A 10,965-nucleotide genomic window follows, 5' to 3' on the forward strand; every position below is an offset into this window, starting at 1 on the left:
TAATCATGGTCTGCCATACGTCATGTTCTGTTAGCAGCTTATAGAGCCACTTACCTAACAAGGCCGAGTTCTTGACCGCAAGATCATGAACCCCCAACCCACCCATATCTTTGGGTCGGCATACGATAGACCACTTGATCCGTCGATATTTCTTTTTTTCACTATCCTCTTGCCAAAAAAAATCTCGATCTATAATAATCGAGCTTGTGTAACACACCTTTTGGCAAAATGACGAATGAAATCATATACAACACCATGTTAGTGAGTACTGCATTAATGAGTACCACTCTTCCTCCGAGAGATAGCATTTTATCTTTCCAACTACTAAGTCTCTTCTGAAGTCATTTCTCGATTAGTTTCCATTCAGCTATAGTTAATCTCCGATAATGAATCGGGATGCCCAAATAGTTGATGGGAAACTGGCTTTGCCCACAGGCAAACAGTTCCGAATATTCGGAGACTAAGTCCTGAGCCTCGCCAAAGAAACAATTCGATTTTATGGAAGTTTATTTTGAGACCCGATAAATGCTCAAAGTTGCCAATATTAGCTTTAAATTTCGACCTTTTTCGATGTCATGTTTCATAAATAAAGTTGTATCGTTGGCGTATTGAAGAATTGATAAACTCCCATCAACAAGATGTGGGATCACGCCTTCAATTTGGCCATCAGATTTAGCTCGTTCGATCAAGATAGCGAGCATATCAGCCACAATGTTGAATAATAGTGGTGATAGATGATCACCCTGGCGTAAGCCTTTCCGTGTATGAAAGGAGTATCCCGTGTCATCATTGACACGGATCGCAACACTTCCTCCATACACAAAATTATTGATCAACGCTCTCTACTCGGGTGAAAAACCTTTCATCCAGAGTGTCTGATAAAAAAAGACCAATTAATTTTATCATAAGCCTTCTCGAAATCAAGTTTTAAGACTACCCCATTCAACTTTTTTGTATGCATCTCATGAACCGCCTCATGAAGAACCACAACCCCATTTAGGATATTATGTCCTTGCATGAATTCGGTTTGTGACGGCCTGACCATATGATCAGCCACTGTATTCAGCCTAATGGTGGCCACTTTCGTGAAAATCTTGAAACTTACATTTAGGAGGAAGATGGGTCTATATTGTTGATCATTTCCGCCTCCTTAACTTTGGGTAACAAGATAATCTCACCAAAATTTTGACGAAAGAATTCTAGATGTCCAGCGTGTAAAACCCTGAACATGTCTAGAAGATCCTCTTTAATGATATCCCAGAAAGTCAAATAAAATTCAGCAGGGAAACCATAAGGATCAGGGGTTCTATTATGTTCCATCTGGAAAACCGCATTTTTAACTTCCTCCTCCAAGTAAGGGGCTGTTAAAACATCGTTCTGCTCCTGAAACACTTGGGGTATATCTGCTATTTGAAACTTATCGAGAGAAAAGAAACTCTCTTCTAGAGGACCAAATAGGCTCTTGTAATAATTAGTAATGTAGGCTTTGAGTTATTCATGGCCTTCAATTAGACCCAATATCTTTAAGGGCATATCCAGCGGCTCGACGCAAACAAACGCAAAGTGGTCGTTTGCATCTCCGTTGTCAAAATTTGGGTGTGCCCCAGCCTATCGGCCCACCGCAAAACGGTCCCTATAGGTGACCGAAATGCGTTGGACCGTTGAAAATGCCTAACCGAGTAACTATATATCCTGTAGGTCTATTTTTATGCGGCGATAGTACACTACGGGAAAATCAGGCGCTGCCGTGCAGCCTATCTTTGCCGTGAGCTGCTGCACGGCAAAGATTTCTTTGCCGTGCGCAGCAAGAAGACCGCACGGCAACGTCATAACGCACGGCAAAGTATGACAGCAGCGCACGGCAAAGAAACCTAGCACGGCAAAGAAAGACCTGGCGCACGGCAAAGCAAGCTCACGGCAAAGTCTGGGAGCAGCGCACGGCAAAGATTTTAGGACGGCAAAGTCCCTGCAAGCTGCACGGCAAAGAAACAACGCACGGCAAAGGCCTGGGCACTGCCGTGTCCCGCCCCTTTGCCGTGCAGACAGACCAGTTGCACGGCAAAGGGTCCTTTGTCGTGCGCTGCTCCCTTTGCCGTGCGCCAATATACATTTTATTTGTTTTTCTAACTATTTTATTTCATCTACTACTTATATTTATTTTGTTAATTAGTTTTTCTTTTTGATGACTATTTATTACACTATGTGCAATACAAAATTAGTCTCCATGCTCATCCCCCACATATATCGGGGTTCCGGTGCTCCGGCGTGCCGTCCCCTCCTTCCCCCAAAAATGACGGGACTGGCGGGTCTACCCCCGTAGATTTCTCCGCGAGGGTGCACAATGTACTTTTTCATTCTTTTAGGTTTGTTAGGGTTAGGTTTTAGGTCCAGCTTGCAAGTTTTGGTGGCATTCCGGTGCTCCGGGGTCATTCCCCCCAAAAACGGCTGTCTGTGGGCCCCGGATGGTCTACCCCCTAGATTTCTCCGCGCGAGGTTCCACCAATATACCTTTTCATAGGTTTAGGTTTGTTTAGTCCATGGACATATGGAAAACCATGTGTGGCACCCTTTGGCACGGTCTAGCCCCCGATATACCCGCGGCGGGACACTTCAGCGTACACGTCCAGGAATCTGTTAAGTGTTATCGCCCGAAGGTGAGGAATGTCAGACCGGGGATCCATGCCATGCACCATTTGGTGAATCACACCTTGCATCACACTTTGACACATATCATAGGTCCACATGCAAGGTTTGGTGGGGTTCCGGTGCTCCGGCGGTCGTTATCCCCCTCCTCCCCCCAAAACAGCGGAACGTGTGCCCCGGCGGGTCTACCCCCCTAGATTTCTCCGCGCGAGGGTGCACCAATGCATACACACGGCAAAGGCGCCACGTGGCGCAAGCCTGTAGACCTGGGAAGCCAGTGGGTGTGCCTGGAGATTTCTTTGCCGTGCATGTCGGCGCCTGGACGCACGGCAAAGAGGAGCAGCACGGCAACGACGGGGCGCACGGCAACGACGGGGCGCACGGCAACGTCGGGGCGCACGGCAACGTCGGGGCGCACGGCAGCCTCCACGACGCACGGCAGAGATAGCGCGCACGGCAAAGAGAGCGCGCACGGCAAACGCTCGAGCGCACGGCAACGAGCCTTTACCGTGCGGTTTGGTCAGGCGCACGGCAATGTATTCTTTGCCGTCGAGAGCGTTGCGTGCAGTGACGCTGTCGCGTGCGGCCGACGCACGGCAAATCCTTTGCCGGGCAAATAAGTGCCTTTGCCGAGCGAATTGTCGCACGGCAACGCCTGTTTCTCCCGTAGTGGTACATCCAGATGAGGTAATTTCAAGTTGTCATGGGCAAGCATAGTGTATATTTGACCACCATGCATGCTTCCATCCAGTGATGACGACAGGCCCGGGGAAGCCCCGAAACCGAGACCGCGCGCCCACCATCCGGATCGACCCCGGTATATGCAAGGAACGGATTTAGCGGTAGAGAAGCTGCACCTGCACCGCATACGGCGATTCCGTCGCTGCCCATCCCATTCCCGTATCCCCGAGTTGCGCTCGATGACAAAACTCAACTTTTTCAATCCCCCACCGCCTGCCTGCTGCTACCCAAACTTGTGGGAGAAGATGCATCTCATCCAGTAGCTCCCTCCAGCTAAAAGTCGCCGGTGGCCCGTGCCCGTTCGCACCCTCGCTGGCCGTGACCGACCGCGCCCACTCAGGCTCCGCTGCGGCTCCCTGTTGCCTGCGAGGCCATGGAGTATTTTACTCGTGCTTGTCGCTTGGGGGCTGGGAAGGGAGCGACGGCGATGGCGACGGCGGTGACGCGGGCGGTCTAGCCTTTATCCGCCCAGCCTCACTATCACCGAGCAATTACACACGCTTTCCGACGGACTCGTCGTGGATATCTAGTTGGTGCCTGCTGCTCTGATTCGTACGGAACTGGATCGATTAGAACAAGGAACTATCAGGATTCATCCAGCTGCGTCTCACTCTCACTGGCCGAGTAGTGGAGTAAACTATTTCTGCTTACTGCTGATGCCAGTACCTGATGCTAATCCAGCACAGCAGCAACAAGCTAGAAGCATTTACATGTCTCCGGATAGCCTTCTGGGTTCTCCGAAGGAACAAGTTAACTTCCCGTCGGTTCAAGTCAAGCTTATTAATCAAAAGTGATTCTCAATGGATAGCACTCTGCTTTGCGCGAATCCAAAAAAACTATTAATACGAAACCTCGTATTACAGAACTGCCATATTATTCAGTCGTCACAACACTCCAAATTTTAAGAATCCAATTAATGAACAAGAACCTAAAAAATATAGTTATCATTTTGTTATGGGTTAAAAAGGTTTAAAGAAGGTGTCACTATAGAACAGTGGTGCACATGAATTTTTGTCTAAGATGTCTTATTATACATATAAAGTGCCAAACTTCGTATTAATATAGAATCTATAACTCAAGTTATCTAAAATACCCAAGATAATAGATATATCAATATGTTTTGCAAACGATGCATCTTATATTTAGCAAAAGATAAATTTCTCCACACAGGCATCCGCGAGGAAGTTGAGTAACTTTTTGGATAGTCTTCTGTGAGCACTGACATATACACGGCATAATTTGTACGACGATGTTGTACGATCGGACTCAAAGCTACGTTAGATCAGTAGGTGGGCCATATCAAGGGGTATCCCCTCTGAATCTAGTCGTAGTATGACAATCGTACCAAACATTGTCATATGTGAGGCATTTTGGTTCTTCTATTTATATTTTGTGAATAATGGATACAATGACACATCATCTGCTATTAACTATTTATAACAAACTTTCTTATTTCCACCCAATATGCATATTATAATGATACAAATTTAAAATGTATCAATGCAGATGTACTTACATATTATTAAACACTACTTTGTCATGATAAAGCCAAGCGAGTTTTTTTCTGATACATCTGCTCTCTAATAATCCAACATTTACTATGAGAAGTGAGAACCCAAGATATGTGAAAAGTATTTTATGTTCTTAAATTTACGCTTCCATGTATTATTTCATAAAAGATAATTAAATAGCAATGTATATGTATGTGTTATGGTCAATCTCATTGTCTTAAAACAGTAGTTCTAATGCGTCGCTTGTGACAAGAGTTTTTGACTTATGTTTCCATGAATTTGGGTTTAAATGCATGGTTCTTTATCTTACGTGTAAGAAAATAGAAATATCTAGATTATATGACCATTGATCTTGCGTGTCGGCACTCGGCAGCATTCACGAGGAATAAAAAGACAATGGAACACACAATATCCTCGTGAAGTTAGATACGCTGGACTGGCATGACCATGCTGGAAAAGGCCTTCCTTTGCATATTAAAGGACGCTAATCTATGAAATATAGTTATAGCTACCGTTATAGATTTAGTAAAACGTGATTAGTACATCAGGGCCTCCGGACTCGGAGGGGGACTTTGTGGAGTGGTGGTCGCAGGCGGTGCGGACCGCTCCCCGCCAGTTGCGCAAAGGTACATCGTCGGTAATCATGCTCACGGCGTGGTGGATCTAGAAGCACCGGAATGCTGCGATCTTTGATAATGCACAACCCTCGGTGCCTTCCCTGCTCACCAGGCGGGCAGCGGTTAAGCAACACGAAGAGCCGGGAGGCTCCCAAGACTGCTGGTGGGCCCTGGTCCCTCGGTCAACGGCCCGCAGTGCTCTGGCACACGTCTTGGCGGATGCAAGGGCGTGCCACCTGACCTATACCTGGTCAGGAAGGTGTTGGATTGCTTCGATTAGTTTCCTGCATGGTAGACACGTAAACATTAAATGAGCCTCGATCGGCTCTCAGGTTACCCTGTAGATCGGCTCAAGTAGCCGATCAACCCATGGTTCATGTTAGATATGTAATAACATGGGTTTCTTGCTTTATCAATACTAAGCTAATCAGATCTACGACAATTTAGGGTTTTCACCGCATAATCGGAACATCCTACACGTGATTGAGCCTGGCAGATACGTAAGATAACAGAAAACTAACCTTAGAGGAGGCCTAAAAACCAACATGGTGTCGATTCTCGGAACGTCCCTTCTAGGATCAGCAAACCGTACCCTACGCGCTACTGTTATCACCAGAATTTGACCGAGTCAGAGGTGGGCCGCGATCAAGATGGACGTGAAGATTATGCATGGAAGAAAATACGTGAATCGGCCTTGTTTACCAAGTTGGGCTAAACTGCCCATGTATCTGTAACATATTAGATCGCATCTTAGTTTAGAAGTTAGAGTTTTACCCGTGCACGGTTTGGTGCACGCCCACATTAGAAAGTCCCCTGGACTATAAATATGTATCTAGGGTTTATGAAATAAACAACAACCAACGTTCAACACAAACCAATCTCGGCGCATCGCCAACCCCTTCGTCCCAAGGGTTTCTCCGGTAGCACCATGCTGCCTAGATCGCATCTTGCGATCTAGGCAGCGACGAGCCTGCCCACGTTGTTCATGCGTTGCTCGTACTGAAGCCTTTTTGATGGCGAGCAACGTAGTTATCGTAGATGTGTTAGGGTTAGCATTGTTCTTAGTATCATATGTTGTCGTAGTGCAACCCTTGCGCATCTAGCCGTCCTTGTACCTCATCATGGGTGCAGGGGCGGCACCCCGCTTGATCGTTATTTAGTAGATCTGATCCGTTACGATTGCTCCTTGATTTATCAGGGATTAGTTTAATATCTGCAATAGTTAGGCCTTACAAAGGGTTGGAGGATCCAGCGGCGTGTAGGGTGTAGTTTGCTGGCCCTAAACAGGACGTTCCGAGGATCAACCTCGTGTTGGTTTTTAGGCCTTGTCTAGGGCTGTCTTACGGTCACCGTGCGCGAGCGCGAGGCCCAATCGTGAGTAGGATGATCCGATTATGCGGTGAAAACCCTAGATCGTCGTGGATCTCATATGATTTATCTTGATCAAGCAGGACCACCATATATTCGGCCACCTTGGACGAATCATGGGTGGATCGGCTCCATGAGCCGATTCACAGGATAACCTGAGAGCCGATCGAGGCTCGTATTTAACGTGTACGTGTGTGCCCTACGAGGAAACTAAGCGAGGCATCATCCACACCTTCCTCGACCAGTATAGGTCGGGTGGCACGCCCTTGCAGCTTGCATCGGCGCGCGACCAGGAGGCTTTGCGGGCCGTCGCTCTGAGGGACTGGGGCCAGCCGCAGCCCTAGTTGTTCCCGGCTCTACGGTGTTGGCCAGTCACTGCCCGCCGGTGGGTTTCTGACGCCAACACATTCTGGCACGCCCGGTGGGACGATCTTCGACAATCTTCAACATCCACGACATCCACCACATCGCCATCTACATCCGAGATGGCGGAAGAGACTCCGGTCACTTACGAGGACCTGACTGACGAGCTCAGGAAGAAGCATAACACGGTCAAGGCGGTCCTCGGAACCGAACTCGTCGGCTCCTGTGGGAAGACCCGTTCGCACGACATCAAGCTCAACGGAGGCACACGTCCGTTGCCTGGTGCCAACACGGTCGACCTCAGCCACTCCATAGGAGAACCAGGGTTCTCTTTCGATGCTAATATGGCGGGGTTCGTGATTCGCCATAACGCGGACAAAGCAGAGAGCAGCCACTCTCGTGGCAAAGAGAAAGAGGAGGCCGCTCCACGCGACCGGCCCCAAGACGACGATAAACGATACCTGGCCAAGGAGGAGGTGAGAAGCATGCGGTATCCACGCCCATTATCCGTGCACCTCCCCAGCAAATATGAACAGCGGTACGACCGACGTCGCCGCTACGACGACGACGATGAAGAATATCGTCGGTCCAATGCAAACAGGGGGTACCGTCAGCGTGACAGGAACGACGACGGGTACGAACGTCGCGCCAGAGGGAGGTCAAAGGAGCAAGACAACATGGACAAGCACTGGAACTGTCCCTTTTTCAGACACTGCTGGGATTCAGGAATGAGCCGATTACCAACAATCGGCAACTGCCCAAAATGCACACAACGAAGGAGAAGGACGAACGAAGTTGCAGTGTTCAAACGTCTAGGACCTCTCCCACCTCAGAGCAGACGGGCTAAGTCATCTCAAGAAGAAGACTTCGAGGAGTCGGATAGAGAGGAAGGTGGGTACCACCAACCAAGGTGGTGCCCCGATGGACTCGGCCGAGCCTCAGGAGCACCGGGTGCGGCAGCCGCGAAGCTTGGAAGAAGCCGAGGCACATGCACTCGTACATGTTGAGAAGAGCGCGGCCCGATCCGGCCGCGAAAATCCAGCAAATATCGGGGACAAAGGCGCGCCCGCCAAAGAAGGGATGGCGCCCCGCACGGGCTAAAACCAATGCACGAGCATCGACCGATGCCGATGCGGACGCATCGGTATACACAGACACGGTCCAGAAGTGGACAACATATGAACAGCGCCATCCAGAATTGTACCAAGACAAGTACAAGCGCGTCACCCTGATCGAGAAGGACAAAGATAAAGGTTCTGCAAGAGATCAGGAGTTCACTAATGCTGCGTGGACCCGGGGGCAAAACCGTGTCCTGCAAGTGGGCAAAGCAACCAGGGCCGGCAAAGGGATTCGACTTCGATTTGAGCAAAACGGAGCAAATTTTTGAGTGGCTCCCGAAGGAAAAACAGCTGAAGTTACCCGACGGCCACAAAATCCCCACGTTACAAGAGATGAACGACAGACCATACTGCAAATGGCATGACACGTTCACCCATACCACCAACGACTGCAAAGTTTTGCGCGGGCAGATTCAGATGGCGATAGAGCAAGGCCGGTTACTCCTCGGTCAGTTTGCCATGAAAATTGACACGCAGCCGTCTCCGGAGGTCAACATGGTCGATCTCAGCCACTGCACAAGATGCGAGCCAGGTTACTCGTCTGATATCAATAAGGCAGGACTCGCAAATCGCCATTGCGAGGATAAGCCCGAGAGCAGTCGCTCCCGCGGCAAAAGTGAAGAGGGGGCCGATTCACACGATCGGCCCCAAACAATAAAAAGGGGTGAATTCTCGGTAAGCATTACGATGACAAGGGACGCCGACCCCAGCGATTGGCCAATATTATCCTCAACATACGCTTCACCTGTGTTCGGCATGGACCTAGAGGGCGATGGAAAGCCGGGGTATGGTTTTACATCAGCTGACGAGCTAGAAGAGATCAAGAAGTTGTTGGACGCCGGGTTCATCAGGCCATGCGAGTGTACGCTGAAAGGATTTCCAATGTGATACCTGTGGAGAAGAAGGATGGCCGGTGGCGCGTTGTCATCGATCCTCGAAATCTCAGCAATCGGTAAATAGTCGGATCGACAACTATAAGGGAAGGCGATTCCAGCAATCGGCTAAAAATATTCGCACCGCCTGTGTTTACCGATGTGCTATTTCGCATGATGAGTGGCGAGAAAAGCTTGAATTGGCTGAAAAGCCGATATCTTCAATCACTTGAAGGATCCGGCTCGGGGGGCAGGCACACGGAGAAGGTACAAAGCCACGAAGTACGTACCCGGGGGAAGCCGATCCATGAATCGATCGGCTAATAATAATAAAAAAAAACAAAAAAATCCAAAATACAAAAATTTTGAGCAAAGCCGATGCACGGCCATCGACTCAAGGGGCTGCTATGAGCAGAAGCCTGATGGAGCAGTCACCAAGTAACGAGGCTCTGCTGAAGGGCAAACACACCGGTGGCTCTCCTCGAAGTCCAGCGGTGCCAGCAGGAGCGGCAGGCATCACGACCCTGATCAACCGCAGGAGCAGCACAAACATGCAGTTCAGGTTAAGGGTGAGCCCGACGAAGGAGCATGTCTCTTCCAAGGCCAGGATCATAAGAACAACCGACGGTTGTCCAGTTGAACTAAACTGCATTCTCACCAGAGGTTGCGTTATTGGACTGAAGAAGCTCGGGGGGCAGCTCACCTTGAAGGTTCTCTGCTTTTTGAGAGCCGGTTTGGTTAGAATCGGCTGGTACTGTGATGACCCACAAGTATAGGGGGTGTATCGTAGTATCTTCGATAAGTAAGAATGTCGATCCCAACGAGGAGCAGAAGGTGTTGGCAGCAGTTTCGATGAAGGATTCACTGTAAATGCTCACAGACAAGTATTCGTGGGGTTTTGATATTGCAGATAAATAAAGTACAAGTAAATAAAATGCTAGAGAAATAATTGCAGCGAGTGGCCCAATCCTTTTTAGCACAAAGGACAAGCCGGTTTGATTACTTATGATGACCAAACGTTCCTGAGGACACATGGGGATTTTAGTCTAGTACTTTCGCTTCATACAGCTGATTAATCTTCATTGTTTTGATAAGTGTCGTGTGGGTGAACCTATGCTAATGCACCGCCCTTCCTAGGACTAATACATACTTGTGATTATACCCCTTGCAAGCATCCGCAACTACAAGAAAGTAATTAAGATAAATCTAACCACAGACCTTAAACTCGAGATCCTGCGATCCCTCCCCGCATCGATATACTAACGGGGCTTAGGTTTCGTCACTCCGGCAACCCCGCAATTAGCAACCGAATACAAGATGCACTCCCCTAGGCCCATAAATGGTGAAGTGTCGTGTAGTCGACGTTCACACGACACCACTAGAAGAATGACACCACAACTTAAATATCATAACATTGAATATTACTCAACCATAATTCACTACTAGCATTTAGACTTCACCCATGTCCTCAAGAACTAAACGAACTACTCACGAGACATCATATGGAATACAATCAGAGGTGATATGATGATGAATAACAATCTGAACATAAACCTTGGTTCAATGGTTTCACTCAATAGCATCTACAACAAGTATAGAATAACACCGGAGAGTTTCCCCTATCAAACAATCAAGATTTAACCCGAATTGCTACAGCGATGATGAGGTGCAGCGGTGGTGATGGCGGTGTAGATGGTGGAGATGATGATGATGATGATGGAGATGATATCCC

This window comes from Lolium rigidum, chromosome 5 (assembly GCF_022539505.1).
Source record: "Lolium rigidum isolate FL_2022 chromosome 5, APGP_CSIRO_Lrig_0.1, whole genome shotgun sequence".
In the NCBI taxonomy this organism is placed as follows: Eukaryota; Viridiplantae; Streptophyta; class Magnoliopsida; order Poales; family Poaceae; genus Lolium; species Lolium rigidum.